The sequence below is a fragment of the Ictalurus furcatus genome, chromosome 12 (assembly GCF_023375685.1).
Source record: "Ictalurus furcatus strain D&B chromosome 12, Billie_1.0, whole genome shotgun sequence".
In the NCBI taxonomy this organism is placed as follows: domain Eukaryota; kingdom Metazoa; phylum Chordata; class Actinopteri; order Siluriformes; family Ictaluridae; genus Ictalurus; species Ictalurus furcatus.
In genome coordinates this window covers 30,307,932-30,324,288 of record NC_071266.1, presented here as the reverse complement: position 1 = coordinate 30,324,288, position 16,357 = coordinate 30,307,932, and the positions used below count along the sequence as shown (strand labels likewise).

The following is a 16,357-nucleotide window of genomic DNA, read 5'->3' as shown; positions in this document are numbered from 1 at the left end:
TGTAAAACTCATGCAAATTTAAATTATATAGAAATAGTAAACATTGGCATGAAATAACGACTTTTACACCCTTTATAGTGCACTATACATCAGCATACAGAGGGGAAATATAGTGCAGCTTAGAGACTGAGACTAGTTTGTGATTAATTAGTTTACCTAGTTTAACTAGTGATTAACTAGTTTGGTGCTGAATTTACACATTAAAACTTTACTGAAGTGGTAATAAGTCACCTATAGGTGGCGCTGTTTATTAAGGTCTGCTATAAACTTATCCGGTCTGTTTTTTTCTTCTCAATATTATTCCTCTGTTCAGGTTTATCTCTGCACAAACAAATTAATAATAAAACATGTGTACACACTGGGGATTTTACCTTTATTCAACACCAACCCTACATTGTCCTTTCTTTATTTAAAAAATAAAATAACATTACTCAGGCTCTTACACCTCTACCCTGTGCACTTTGGTTTTCTAGAACTCAATTAAAATATCTTGTACAGTAGCACTACTTGTATTGTTCTCCACTTGATATATTCCTTTGCTTGTATTTCCTTATTTGTAAGTCGCTTTGGATAAAAGCCTCTGCTAAATGAATAAATGTAAATTCATCTAATAAGATCTTTCTGAAGCCTGATTGTGGTCCAGACAAAATGTGGATGAAACTACATGATTATTATGATGATAATAATGATAAGTAACTTTGAATAGTTTGCTTTGTGAAGTCACAAAATAAAATCAACACTGTACTTTTAAAAAAAAAAAATCTAGATAGTCATGCTTTCAGGATTCACCCCAAAATGGAATCTGGATAAAACCCATAATAAACAAACATCAGAGGAAATATATTATTATTATTTATTTACTTAAAGAACTGTAGCTTCTTTCTTTCTTTCTTTCTTTTTTTTTTTTACAAAATATAAATACAACAGTTCAAAAGTGTGTTCATGTGACACACACACACACATACACACAGAGCATATTGTAACAGAGGGAGTTGTACCAAGGAAGGTCCAAATGAAAATATGTAGTAATTATTATTCCTAATTTAGAAGATAAAACAGAAATGTGATCAGAACATTTAAATCATCAAGCAAGCTGCTTTCTATTAGCTTAGTTTTCTTATCAGGGCAACATACACCACACTCCCCTGCCCACTGAACCTGCACCAGGAAGCCAGGAAGAATGCTGCCCCCTCTGTAATAGTCCAAATGCAAGTCTTCAGCACATCTTATCAAGCTGCAAGATTAATCAAATCCTGAGCAGATTGGCCGAGATGCTGGAGGAGCATGTACAGGTCATCAGCAGAGGTCATCCTGCACCAGTGTGTCAGCACATCCAATTTGTCAGAGAAGGAGGGGGCAACACAAGTACCACACCAAGAGTTCCAACAAGCAAAGTTCCTTTCACAAAGGAATGTAGAATGAGAGTTGATCTTGGCAGGAAGTTCTAGTTCATTGGGGAGATCACCAGCACAAGTCTATATACTGATATAGTGATGTGGTCCAATGGTTCCTCATCGAGCTAACTCTCCCCTGGGAGGAAGGAATAGAAACTGCTTTTGAGAGGAAGAGGAAGTACTCTGATCTTGTCGCTGAGTGAAAGGAGGCTGGCTATAGATCCATCATCTACCCAGTAGAAGTAGGATGCCGTGGCTTTGTTGGAACATCAACTGTTCACCTCCTGGGGATATAAGAGTAACTGGAGCAAACCAGCAGAAGGCCCTGAAAGACCTGGCTGAAGAGGGGGCTGAGAAAAGCACCTTTTGGTTCTGTATGAGGTCAAAGGAGAAGTGTTGGGGTAGTAACACCTAACCCAAGGTCTATTTGCGAGGGGTGACAGGGATACGTCCCTGCCACTGCTCCGGTACCAGGAGACCTTCCGGGGTTAAAGCATGGCTGAGTGGTATTAGTTAAATGTTGCTGAATTGATTGCACAGGTAGATGCTGGCCTGCTGTGGCATTGCTGCCTGTCGCACCTACTCCGGTGCTCATAGGATTACCGCTCTTCCTTGCCACCATGCCTAATGCAACCAAAACCTTACAGGCCTCACCAGTGGCTAAGGCTGTAGCAACCGTTAATGCATATATTCTAACAGGAACTACTGATACAAGAAACCAATAACACCAGAAAATACTGAAAGAAACTAAAAACATTCAAATATCTATCATATTACAGCATAAAAGACAATTAAATTCTCTTCCAGTTTATATTACAACTCATTTAAGCTTTCAATGGCTCTATCTTTAGTGATATCTCTCCATTCAAGAGGAATCTCTCCATTCCCTGTGAATTTTCTCTTGTAGTGCTTTTCCAGATCTTCTTGGAACCTGCACACAAACCACTTCCAGTAGGGCACCTCAGACGTGTCAGGGCTGATGTTCCACTTGGCATATTCTCCACCTGCTTTTCTGTACTCTTTAAAAGTAAACACACCCTCAGATGTACGGAAAAACAAGTTACTTGAAACAGCAGTTGTGCAGAAATCAACTCCAAGATTTTCTGTAAACATGAAAGACCATCCATTGATTCCACAGTTGCGATGGAAACGGACACGGTGATCTCCATCATGATCCTTCATTGTGTTGGTACAGATGGCATTACAGAATGGACACTGAACCCAGCAGCACTGACAGAGATGTTCAATCAGAACCTTGTGTGGTTTCTTCCTGAACATTTCCTGTTTGAGGTCAGAAATGGTTTTGACTTCACTGCATAACTTTGCCACGGTGTCAGTCAGGCCCTTCTGTACAACCTCTTGAAGAAAGCCAAGGTCTGTAATTTCTTTCTGCTCTGGACATGATTCTTCTTTAAACTGAAGCTCATCTTTAGCTCTTTGGAGAAGTACTCCAGCCACATGTCGATGTTTCCATTTCTATTATTGACATCTTCTGTTGCTTTATTGATGGCGTCCATCACACACCTTCCCTTCGACTTTATGTTAGTTTTGATAGTTTCTAGAACCTCCTGACATTTGTCTTCAAGAAGATATTTATTTACTTCGTTGGTAATAAAATGATTAAAATGTTCTTTGGGCTTGTGAAGGTATTCAATATAGTTCTGAAAGTTTTCTTCTTCCGCTAGTGCTGTTAGAATGTGTTTTTCCAGATTTGACCTGTTTCCACTGAATGCTGGAACATCACGTTTCATTTTCTCAGCTACATCAATGGCAGTTTGGTCGTACGCTGCCTGCAGTATAGACGGCTCAAGTTTATCCACAATTAATTCACCAAACACTGTTGTCGAGGTCGCACCATTGTAGTAGTTTTGGAAGATGTTGAAGTACTGAGGTTTCTGTTTCTCCAGGTATACTCCCACATCATTTGTGTTTTTGAATTTGTTGTGAAGGTCCTCTGGTGCACCTTCCAGCACTGACAGCAAACTGGAGACCAAACATGGCATTCAGCATGGTGGATTTCCCAGAGCTCTGAATACCCAGAACTGACAGCACAAACACTCTCTGGTCTCCCAGTATCTTCACAAGTTCATCTAGAACTGCTGAAACCCAGGTCAGAGGAACATGAGCATCATCTCCATCCATCAGCTCCAGTGGGTATCCCGAGAGCATGACATCTGCTCCAAGCTTAGGAAGACAGTAGAAATCTTCTCTTAAAGATCCTTTCTTGTGTGTTTGTACAGAAATAAAAGACTCATATATCTGACTCATCTCCCTGAGGATATGTTCCAAACCAAAGGCTGCAGCCTTGAACTGTTTTGATATGACCTGAAGTTGTGAAAGTCCAGAGAGCTCATCAGTGGTGTAGTTGTCAAGAAGGATTACAAGCCATTTCAGAAAATAGTCTTTATCGCTTGCTTCTGATGAATTCAGTGTGTGAATGAACATCTCCATCAGGTTTGTGACTCCACACTCATGCTGTTGCTTACGAATCGTCTTCATTTCAGTTTGTTTTTCACACATTTTCATTTCTATGTTTTTTCCTTGAAGTCGATGTAATTCCTTGTTTTTCTGGCACCAGTCATGCCACAGTTTTCCCTGACAGGGCAGATATGTTTCCCTCATTTTGGACAGTTGCATTCCATACAATAACTGTGCAATTTGGATAGCTGCTTTTTTCCCCTTCTGACATTCATCATCTTCCTCATCTATTCTGATCTTCCTGCTTCTACCCACATTTTCAAGTCTGAATTTTGTGTGTTTTTGTTTAAAACACTTTTTGAGGGTGTTCATGAGAGCTTCAGATATATCTGACTGATTTCTCTGTTTAAGACCAATTCTGAATTTCAGATTTTTGAACTGAGTTACATGTGAATTACTGTTGGTGACTAAGCAAATTAGTGGCTTTTGGCTTTCATAAAGATTTCCTAGTACTATGTTATTTTTGATATTTTTTGTTCAGAAAAAAGTACAACATTCACTGAGGACATTTCAGTCAGGATTTCCAGTTGCTCTTGATTAGTTTCTGCATCACCATGGAGATTACAGAATGCAACACAGTCAGGGAAATAATCAGTTTCCTTCCCAGATGGGTAGTAGAAAGCGATCTCCACCACTCCATCCATCAGGAGCCGGTTACTGCTGCTTCCAAGGCAGTCCCGGTGGAAGAATGTGTCATGTTTCTTATTGATCAAGTTATTCATCAGCTGAGACTTGGATGAAGATACAGAACCGAACCTGAAAAATGCCACCATTGGAGTTTCTGCCACAGAAATCGACATGGTTTTGTTGATAACTTTACCAGAGGAGTCTGTGGTCTTCCAGCTCTTTCTGATTTAGTGAAAGGTCCACAGAGGAAACTCGATCTTTCTGGTGAAGGGATTGGGCACCAGCAGAGGCAGAGCGTACTGACACTGAGCCAGTTTATTCATTATTAGCTGCTTTAGGAAATGATCTGAGCAGTGAAACACTGCCATCTGGACATCCATGGGGTGAACAATCTGTTTGTTTGCAAGATCAGAAGTTGATGCGAAGTATGTGTCAAGAAAAAATGACAAAGTGTTCTTCTGATCATCAAACACTGGTTCTGGTGAAATGTCATCCTCTTCACTGGTTTGTTTATCAACTGAAATGTACCTTGCCTTGTAGTTCACCATCAGCAGCTTTTGTAGGAAAGCTAAATGTAATGAAGATTCTTGGTACTGTAATGATGGTTTTGTTATTTGAAGAATATCTGCAGGTTTTATTATTTGATTGTGATTTCCTAATACTCTTGAAAATAGTTCCTTCAATTCTTCAGAAAAATCTGGTCTGCAATCTGCTGCATTAAGCTCTGGTGTTTTTTCCTGTAAAACAAAACATTATCTTTAGGTATAGACAATTGATCATTAGGCACCAAAAATCACAAAAGTTGGCAGAGTGTATAGATTATTTAGCATCAATGGGATGTCTGTTTTTAGACATCAGGGAGGTGACAAAGGGAGGGGCTAAAGCACAGTAAGGCATAGCATTATATAGTTCTGCATATAACACAGCTATATTTGTAGAACATTTAGTTTGAGTCTATTGTTTTTAATGATTAGTCACTTAATTATATGATTACATTATTGTGTAGAGCCTGTGGACAGTTTCTCGAACTACTTACTTTAGGCTGATTGGTTAGATTCTCTTTGATATCCATATCTTCTTGTAGCAGAAGCCTATTAAATGCTAAGTACACAAAAACATTATTTATTCAGTCAAATTGCAAGATGTAAGCATGACATGTTCATAAGGTGCCTCTTTTCCACCAAATTATTTGCTCAGATTTCCTATAACAGCTCCCCATTCATCTATATGAAGTGAAAATATCTACGAGCACTACCAAGTTGCAAACTGCTTCTGAAACCAAGGTAAGCATGAGAACTCTTCATTAGAATCTTCAGGGATTGGGTTTTCATGGCAGCTGCATAAAATCCCACTACTAAATAATTACCACTGTGCTTCCACTGGCAAGCTCTTAGTATTCCTGCACCATTTAGCTACTGGCTCTTACCAGTCAGATTCTCTGCTGCCTGCCTGTATCTTGACCCCTGGACTGCGCACCTGCTTTTTTTTTAAAACCCACCCTAAGGTGTATATTTACGGTAGATCCCAAATGCTTAGTTTCCCCCTAGTGATAAAGAATTATATAAAAGAGAAATGAATCACTGACCATCCTTCACTGGGAGTCAAGAGAGTAAAATTAGCTGTCCTCTTTGGGTGGGAGGGGCATAATTTCTCTCCCCTGTCAAAGAGACACTAATGCTGTGTTTGTGATACCTTGTAAATGGTAATTTCCATGTTGTAATAACTTCATTTCACACCTCGAAATGTTCACTGTAAGAATTAGATAAAAAAAAAAATGCCTCCATGAAACTGTGCCTTTTGTTTACTCTGTCAGAGCAGGTAAAACTCATGAACAGCTACTTTACTGCATGTTTACAGTTACAGGCCTGAGTGATTATTCAGACTAGACAAGCTAGCCAGCGGACAATTGCAAGTAGCATTAGCAAGAAGCTAGCCGGTTAACATTAGTGATAACTCTACTGTTGATGATTATCTTCTCAAAACAGTGATTAGTATGGTCAGTGTTGTAGATTTAACCAAGTGCTGTGTCTGTATATGAACTGATCTAAAGCAAATACTGCTATAAACCCATTTACAGAGAAAGGGGACTTCACAGTTTGAACAGCTGAGGAGGCATTTTCGGTCATTTTTAACGGTTTTAGGCGGGAATTACTTTGCCTCAAACAGTCAGTCATCTGTGAGCTCATGTATGTGAAAGACAGCCGGTGAACAGATGTGGAATTTGGCTTCACATTTCTCAAATGAAGCATGTATTTGCTCCAGCTGGTGGCTGTCGTGTGACGGGGGTTGAGGTAGCTAGTGGTGGGAATTGGCGAGACCAAACTGGGTTAAAAAAAAAATCTCTTTCCCTCATTTTATAAAAGTTATATGATAGAACAAGAATATGAGAAGTATGAAGAATTTAAATACTGTATATTTGCCCTGTAATATTTATATACCTGTTTGCTGACTGAAGGCTGTGTTGTAGATCTCAACAGTGTAGCAGCGCTGATTATTATCAGAGGTGAGGCGGTCAATCTTCCCTAGCAGTGGTCTCAGTTCTGATTGGTTGTTCATGCTCTTGCTGCATGTGTGGTACCTGCCTCCACATTGCCGTGTCAGTTGCTCTAGAACACTGTTTTTCTTCAAGTCATCTACAATTGTGTCACACTCCTCCTCTCTCTCATAAGTGAATAGAATCATCACAAAAGAAAGAGAATCTTCTCCAAATGTGTTTTTCAGCCATTCTAGTCCCAATTTATTAGTGTCTGTTAACCGGTTCAGTTGAAGCACAAAGATGAAAGCATGGATTTCATTTTCTTTAACAAGTCTACTAATGAACTGATGCATGATGTGTGGGGAGAATTCAGTCTCTTCCAAGCCAAGGATATTGATGACAGAAACATTATGTCCTGATACCATTCTTGATACTGGGACAATCTGAGAGAACTCTGTGTTGTTTAGAATGGGTAGGTCTTGTCCAAGTAGTACATTTTCAGGTCCAAAGTGCAGAGGTGTTTCCAAACAGCACAAAATTGACTCTGGACTCCGGTTGGGCTAAAACACAATAACACAATGTTGTGTTAAGCTCCAGAAAATCCAGCACAGAAGCAGACCAGTAATAACCAGTTCTTAAATTCTTACCCATTTTACTGCCTGATCCACACTAGGACTTGATGGTAGTGGTGTTATTTACTCGTTCTGTGTGTGTGTTAGCTCAGGTCATCTTACTTCAGTGTTCACTGTTGAGAAACATAAATTATGATTGTTTCATTTTAGTGAAAAAAGGAAATTAATTTTTAACTTTCCTTCCTTTTATGCACTCACACTTACTTTCCCTCTAGAGTTCTAATCTATTCATTCATGTTTTTCTGATTATTATTATTTTTCACCAATGTGAAAAATACTGGCCAATGTGGTTTGTTAAAATTAACCTGGACCTTCTAAATCTACCATGTTCAGCTGATTAGCTTTTTAGCCATGGTTATTATAATAAAAAAGGGCTAGCTTTTTCAGGAGGTCCCTCATAATTTCTGCATGTGTACACAGTAATATTTTATTACAAAACTCTAGGAAGGAAACATTCATTATTTTTTATTCATCTTCAGTAAGAGTGTTATCCTGGTCAGGGTTGTGGAGTTTATCCTGAGAACAGTGGTCAGGGATACACCCAGGATATGACACTAATGTTATGTATATTATGTATAGATAAAATGATGTAGTGGCAGCCATGCTCATGTATTAAATGATGGATGCTTTATGGATTTTACTACCATATAGACATCTGCAAACAGTTAACTTTCTATAATGAGAAAGTAATATAGTTATATATTACACATTTATGAAGTTTACAGTAACATGCTGGGGAAAAAAAATCTCTGTAAACCTTAATTTATCTGACATTATGGCTGGAGTAATCGACCATTGCTGTTATTTGGCTTTCTGAGCCTATCACCTATAAGGATTGAGCTAAACCTGCTTTTCTATCTGTCTATAGAGAAATGTATTTACTTGGGACGACTAGTCAGCACCAAGATAAGAATATTTACTCTTTATTCTGTTGTTCCACAGTGATGGAAGTATTGAACTGTTTTTCTTTATTTAAATAAATGTTTCAGGTTCATTAATGAGCTTTTTCTTATGCAGATATCACCAATATCACACTCACTACACTTTAATCACTTGTGGGTGGTTGTTTTGTGGATGAATGGGTTTGTATACAACACCATCACTTATAGGTTCACACATTTCTCCAACATTCACCTGGAGAGCTCTCCTCTAATCATACCTCATCCCCCAAATCCCCCTTTCTCACAATAATATACCTCAGCTCTATCTATCATGTGACTTGGTAACTATCACTATTTTTTATTAAACAAATAAAACTAGAAATAAGAGAAAATGGTAATGGCGGATTAATTGCGAAAACGTGCACAGCAAAGATTGTCTGTTCTGCAAAGTGAACTGGAGGTATAATGCTAAAATCTGCTTTTTTATACTGTGCAGCACTATTGTTTTTATTTTTGATGTTCCTAACAATCATTTAGGTTTAACAAACCAAATAGTCAAAACCAAAAGGTGCGGAGCCCCAAAATTAGTCAACAACCGTGAAATTAGGGCTAAAATGCAAGGTTGTAGGTTTGCATATGGACGGTACGGACATGTCCCTACCAATATTTTGGGAGGGCAGAATTGTCCCTACCAATATTTGTGCGAACTCGTTCACATTATCTTTGGAATGAAGTCATGTAAATTCCATAGCATACTCTCCCAGAAGCTCCAGGATTTAGGCATGCTAGCATTTGATTGGCTGAAAGTGAGGGGGCGGGGCTATCTGAAGGCTCACCTTACATGCAAATATCGAACTACCAGTGTAGAGTACAGACACAGAATTTAGTCTTTCAGATGAATTTACACCCTTTCCTCTATTGCCACATAAAGTATTTTTCCCATGCCAACACGTTTTGTACTTTGTAGATATCATGTCACCAAAAAAACGACGAGACATCAGGAGCTTTTTCCCCACCCAAAGCATAAGTAATAGGTAGTAAACTAACTGTCCAGTAGACACATTGATTTAAAATGAAAACCTGTTAGTGACCAAACGTCACCAGCCTTGCACTGTGGAAAGTAATGTCAACTGATGTTAGTTAACCGTGTTAAAATATGTGCATATATGAAATTATGTTGAGTTGAATTTTAGTCTAGAAATCCCATGAAAATGTCATCATTTAATGAATGAGTTTAAATGCAGGAAACCCAGCAGAGGGCTGAAGTAGAGCAGGATGAAACAGCTGCATCTTCAGGGTTTCAGGTGAGGGTTTGTAGGGAGGCATCAGCATTAAAGTCAGTCTTTAGGATGTTCAGCAAATATACAGTATATCCTTTGAAAGTCAACATATTGGTCATGAGTTTGTTTTGAAAAAAATCTTACATCAAAACAACATAAGATCCTATTCACTCAATATTAACATTTCCCTCAAAAATAAATGGGATCCAAAGTTTAACTATATGTTTATGTATCTTCATCAGTGCATAATTTTATTACACTCAGAAATCAAGTAGGCCTAAAGATGCCATAGGGCAGGTTGAGGGAGAAGCAGCTGGACCTTCAGGGCTTCAGGTGAGGGTTAGGTTTGATCTGTTGCTTTGTTTAATTTGTATTTAAATGTAAATACAGATCTTAATGTAAATATAGATGTTATATTTTAATAAACCAGTTGGTTGTCAACATTAAACAGTCCTCTTTTTTTTCTGGGGTGGGTGGGTGTCCCTACCAATATTGAGACCAAACCTATGCCCTTGCTAAAATGTGATTAGTAAAGTCATGTAGTGTGCACTAGTCTTAAGTGCAATACCATTTATACTATAATCCTGTCTTAAATGTGTGAAGAGAGCAGTGAGATATGTTGTGTCATGGCAGAAGTTAAATTACTAATATAATATTTACTGTATAGTAAGTTTTGTTTGATAGAAAAAATATTTTGAAAGTCTTTACTATAAACAATATATTATTAATAAATGTTAATCAGTAGCTTTGATTACAAAATCATTTACTATTGTTTTGCATTTGTTTTTTTTTCCACAATTCTGTATGAACGTGTAAGGTCATATTTTGTTCTTCCTTTTGAGCCACACCCACATAGTTTCTGCTGGAACTTGTCCAAATTGTTAAACTGAGATTTAAATATAAAGAAGGTTCAGTATATGACATATTTATCCTATATAGAAGTATACCTAAGCTGTAATGCCATACCACAGATTTATAAAACAATTAAAGAGAAGTTACTAAAGTGATGAATTTAAAAGTCCAACCTGTGTAAAGACCATTTTTCAGCATTGCTCTTCCTCTTCCTGTTGCTGTCTGTCTGTTGCTGTTTGCTTTAAGTTATCTTCTCTAGTAAGTGAAATCTGCTCTGTAGTTTATTGTGTAAGAGATGGGGCTGAGTCACTTCCCTGAAATCACATGACACAAAAATCTGTGGCATGCTCCATGCATAGTTAAATAAACTGTCTCTCTCTCTCTCTCTCTCTGATTATTATTGCTCTTAACAGTGCATTGTTGAAAGGCAGTTCTTGCTTCATATAAAAGAAACACAAAAATAAAAGTTCAATACTATAATCTCAAACTGTGATAGTTCCTTATTCTGTCTTGGGACATTTTAGTTGCCACTTGGAAAGTAGACTCAGAATTCTACAAAACTGTTCTTAAAATGGCTACAGAAATAAACTTTTATTATTTTATTTCTTTTAATTGAATTATTTAGTTGTATTGAAATGGTCTATGGGATTTAGGTGATCTAAAACCTCTGATTAATGAAAGAAGTTGTACTTTTTCCCTTGTACAAGTGGAGCTTTACTATTACTTTATAAAGCCACTCCTGCACTTTAACTCTAACAGGGCAGTCAGTCAGGTCTGTCTGGAAAGAGCTTTTTTATTATTTTGCCCAGAATAGAATATTATTATTCAACAGTATAAATATGCACTCATAGCACATTTGTATAACCTTATTGAGATACAAGGCTATGCCATTTAAACACTAAATTAATAGAGGGTAATAATGAGTATGTGCAACCTGACCATAGTGATTTAAGACCATTAAGAGGGATTAATTGTGAGCACAGAGCAGTGATTCAACATGCGATTAACACTCCATCCTCCTCTCAGTGGAAAGGACCCAAGCTAGGCTGGGAGAGAGATGGTAACCCATTACAGTGGTAATAAAAAAAAACAAACCTCCATCTAACATAAGTCCATGTTAAATCCTGGAGAGATTGAGAAGAAAAAAAAATGAGTCTGTTACAAGATACTGTCACCTGCTGGCTCAAATTTAGCCTATTACCCAAATACACTTAAAAATTTAACACAGAAGATGTTCATTTAAGATCAGTTCAATGGGATTTTTGCTCACTTATGGTCTCATGATGGTTTTTGTCAAGGTGTTTTGTCTTTTCTCTTATGCTTTTCTCATGGTAAGTTGCCTTGGGTAAGTTGCTTGCATGTACATATGAGTATAAAAACCAACTGTATCCAACTTATGTTGAGACTAAGATTAAGACTATGAAACACCGTAGTTCCCAGGGTGTCTTTGTGTGCATAATAAACCATCTTTTTGTCTCTACTCTGGCTCTTGATCCCCTGATTCTTCAAGCATCATACTTCTGGTGAAGCTGAAGCATGTTGATCATCCAGAAAATATTTACATCAATATCTAGGTCACTATTCAATACATCCTGTTTTTATTCTTTTACAGTTGCTCCAGTCACAAACAAAACAGAAACCTCTCTCACTTTCATTAACAAACTGTCAGAACAGTTCCTGTGCTCGTGTATCTTATCTATTGGAGATATTGACAGACAACACCAGGAACTTTCCTTACACTACAACAGGTCTACGCTTGTAGCAAGCTGTCAGTGTTGAAATCTGTTGCTATCGCAACAATTTTGCTATGACAAATTGTCACGTATCGAGGTTGAGCCAGAAGCAAGTGCAGATAATAACATTTATTTAAACAAATGTACTATGAGACAAAGACACTAAGACAACTTGGTATAACACTGTGGCATGAAACAAAACACCGAGACATAAACAACAAGAGTCTAGGACAACGAAAGACAAGCAAACAGTGCAGACAAGGACTATATATACACACACGAGTGCTCATTAACAAAACGTCAGTCAGGTGCAGGTGGTCATGTGACAGCTAGTGCAGTGCAGTGGCTGATGGGAAGTGGAGTCCAGAGTTCCTTGATACATGACAGAACCCTCCCCCAAGGGTGCTACTCCCGGAGCGCCCAAAATTATACGTCCTCCAAAATGTACCCAGCAGAACCAGGAGGCCGAGCGGCTTCCACAACAGCACAGGGAGGCAGAGATACTTCCTCAGCTGAACATGAAAGCGGGGCAACGTCCTCGGCAGAGCATGAAAGCAGGGCGACGTCCTCCATGGGACAGGAGAGGGGAGCGAGGTTCTCCGCGAGGCCAGGGAGAGGAGCGAGGTTGTCCGCAAGGCCAGGGAGAGGAGCGAGGTTGTCCGCAAGGCCAGGGAGAGGAGCGAGGTTCTCCGCGAGGCCCGAGGGAGGAACGATGCTCTCCGCGGAGCATGAGGGGGGAACGATGTCCTCTGTGGAGCAGGAAGGGGGAGCGACATACTAAGCACAGCAAAGAAAAGGAGCGACGTCTTTAGCGGAACATGGAGGCAGAGCGACGACCTCAGCCGAGCAGGGAGGCAGAGCGACGACCTCAGCCGAGCAGGGAGGCAGAGCGACGACCTCAGCCGAGCAGGGAGGCAGAGCGACGTCCACAGCCGAGCAGGACAGCAGAGCGACGTCCTCAGCCGAGCAGGAAGGCAGAACGACCTTGAGGTAGCTGAACAGTGGGGAATTCTTGAGTCCGGTAGGAGATGGAGCGACGTCTCTCACGGAACATGGAGGCAGAGTGACGTCCTCCACTGAACATGAAGGTTGAACGAGAGCCATAATGGGGAGGGAGGGTGGGAGTTGGTCTCAGCCCCGACCACAGACTCCCCCTCCTGTCGGCATAGCATGGCGTAGTCCTTTATGAACACCGGGTGTGGCCTGGTGCATGGTCTGTCCGGCTGCGGCAGGCCTAGCATGCGGTTATTCTGAGCGAGTAGTTCATCTGTCCTTCTTCCCTGCTCCAATAGTCCTCTATACCACTCCTCATATGCTGCAAACCAGGCGTCCATCTTGGTGATCTGCTGCTTCTGAAAAATGGTTTTTCGTTCTGTCAACGTATCGAGGTTGAGCCAGAAGCAAGTGCAGATAATAACATTTATTTAAACAAATGTACTATGAGACAAAGACACTAAGACAACTTGGTATAACACTGTGGCATGAAACAAAACACCGAGACATAAACAACAAGAGTCTAGGACAACGAAAGACAAGCAAACAGTGCAGACAAGGACTATATATACACACACACGAGTGCTCATTAACAAAACGTCAGTCAGGTGCAGGTGGTCATGTGACAGCTAGTGCAGTGCAGTGGCTGATGGGAAGTGGAGTCCAGAGTTTCTTGATACATGACAGAACCCTCCCCCAAGGGTGCTACTCCCGGAGCGCCCAAAATTATACGTCCTCCAAAATGTCCCCAGCAGAACCAGGAGGCCGAGCGGCTTCCACAACAGCACAGGGAGACAGAGATACTTCCTCGGCTGAACATGAAAGCAGGGCGACGTCCTCGGCAGAACATGAAAGCGGGGTGACGTCCTCCACGGGACATGAGAGGGGAGCGAGGTTCTCCGCGAGGCCAGGGAGAGGAGCGAGGTTCTCCGCGAGGCCCGAGGGGGGAACGATGTCCTCCGTGGAGCATGAGGGGGGAATGATGTCCTCCGTGGAGCAGGAAGGGGGAGTGACATACTGAGTGCAGCAAAGAAAAGGAGCGACGTCTTTAGCGGAACATGGAGGCAGAGCGGCGACCTCAGCCGAGCAGGGAGGCAGAGCGGCGACCTCAGCCGAGCAGGGAGGCAGAGCGGCGTCCTCAGCCGAGCAGGGAGGCAGAACGACCTTGAGGTAGCTGAACAGTGGGGAATTCTTGAGTCCGGTAGGAGATGGAGCGACGTCTCTCACGGAACATGGAGGCAGAGTGACGTCCTCCACTGAACATGAAGGTTGAACGAGAGCCATAATAGGGGAGGGAGGGTGGGAGTTGGTCTCAGCCCCGACCACAGACTCCCCCTCCTGTCGGCGTAGCATGGCGTAGCCCTTTATGAACGCCGGGTGTGGCCTGGTGCATGGTCTGTCCGGCTGCGGCAGGCCTAGCATGCGGTTATTCTGAGCGAGTTCATCTGTCCTTCTTCCCTGCTCCAGTAGTCCTCTATACCACTCCTCATATGCTGCAAACCAGGCATCCATCTTGGTGATGTGCTGCTTCTGATAAATGGTCTTTCGTTCTGTCACGTACCGAGGTTGAGCCAGAAGCAAGTGCAGATAATAACATTTATTTAAACAAACATACTATGAGACAAAGACACTAAGAGAACTTGGTATAACACTGTGGCATGAGACAAACAACAAGAGTCTAGGACAACGAAAGACAAGCAAACAGTGCAGACAAGGACTATATATACACACGAGTGCTCATTAACAAAACGTCAGTCAGGTGCAGGTGGTCATGTGACAGCTAGTGCAGTGGCTGATGGGAAGTGGAGTCCAGAGTTTCTTGATACATGACACACATAGAAATGTGTGGAAGAGGCATATCAAGTAATGAAATCTTAGAAATACATTTTCTAATAGTTTTTTTTTAATGATGAAAAAAATTAATTTCTGAAAAATCTTGTAGTAAATGACTCGACCCTTTTACAAAGATTGGTAGGCACAAGGACATGGAAAATAGATGATATCTAACTGAACATACTACTACTACTACTACTACTACTACTACTACTACTAATAATAATAATAATAATAATAATAAGAAGAAGAAGAAGAAGAACTTTATGATTAATGTTTAAATCAGAGGTGTCACGTTTCGTGACGCAACAGAGATAAGGTAGGATGCAAGTGCAGGTTGAACAACAGTTTTATTTACAGAGAGACAGGCAGACAAATCCAAAACGTGATCCAAAATCGGAATCCAGTAACATACAAGGTTCAGGCGATCGGCAAACAGGCATAAACGAGGCAAGGCAGGAATCAACGTCGTGGTCACGGGATACAGGGTTGATATACCAAACATGAAACAGAAACATCAACGAGGGACTGGTAGCGGAGAAACCAGCGTGAACTTAACAAACGAAACTAGACATGAACTATGAACTATGGACTAAGACTAAGACTAAGACTAAGACTAAGACTATGAAACGAAACATGAAACTATGGCCTGTGGCTATCTATCGTAAGGACTCTAAACTAATCGACTATCTAACTCATTCAACATTCCGCGTTGTGTGCTGGGAGGCGCGCAGTATATATGCGGAGAAAATCAGCCTCGTAATGGCTGACGGCTGAGGACGATTCAGACACACATGGAACAATAGCCAATGACAGAATGGGGAGGAGACATAACAGAAACAAACAAATGCACGTGTAGAAATGTCACGACTGTCCACACGGGAAAAGCAGGTGCTCGCGCACCTGCTCGTGCACGCGCGCTCACATGCTCCACAGCGCGCTGCATAAAGGGGAACTCGTGACAAGAGGAAAGAGAAGAATTTTTTTTTGTCTACAAATAACTTTAAGGTAACTTTAAGCGTTTATGTCTAGAAAGTAGCAAAATTATCAAAAACATCTAGTAACAGGCTGAATAATTATTTGATTTACAATAATCTCATAAGAAATATGACAAATTTGTGGATATACAAGTTTTTATGCATTGAGCTGCAGTCACATGATTGGATTCAGTTTCATCA

The 16,357-nt window shown here is 40.5% G+C and overlaps 1 pseudogene; it reads right to left on the bottom strand.

Annotated features, from left to right (window-relative positions):
* Nucleotides 1-103: 103 nt before the first annotated feature.
* On the bottom strand, nucleotides 104-10,848 carry LOC128616359 (interferon-induced very large GTPase 1-like; annotated as a pseudogene).
* Nucleotides 10,849-16,357: the final 5,509 nt, after the last annotated feature.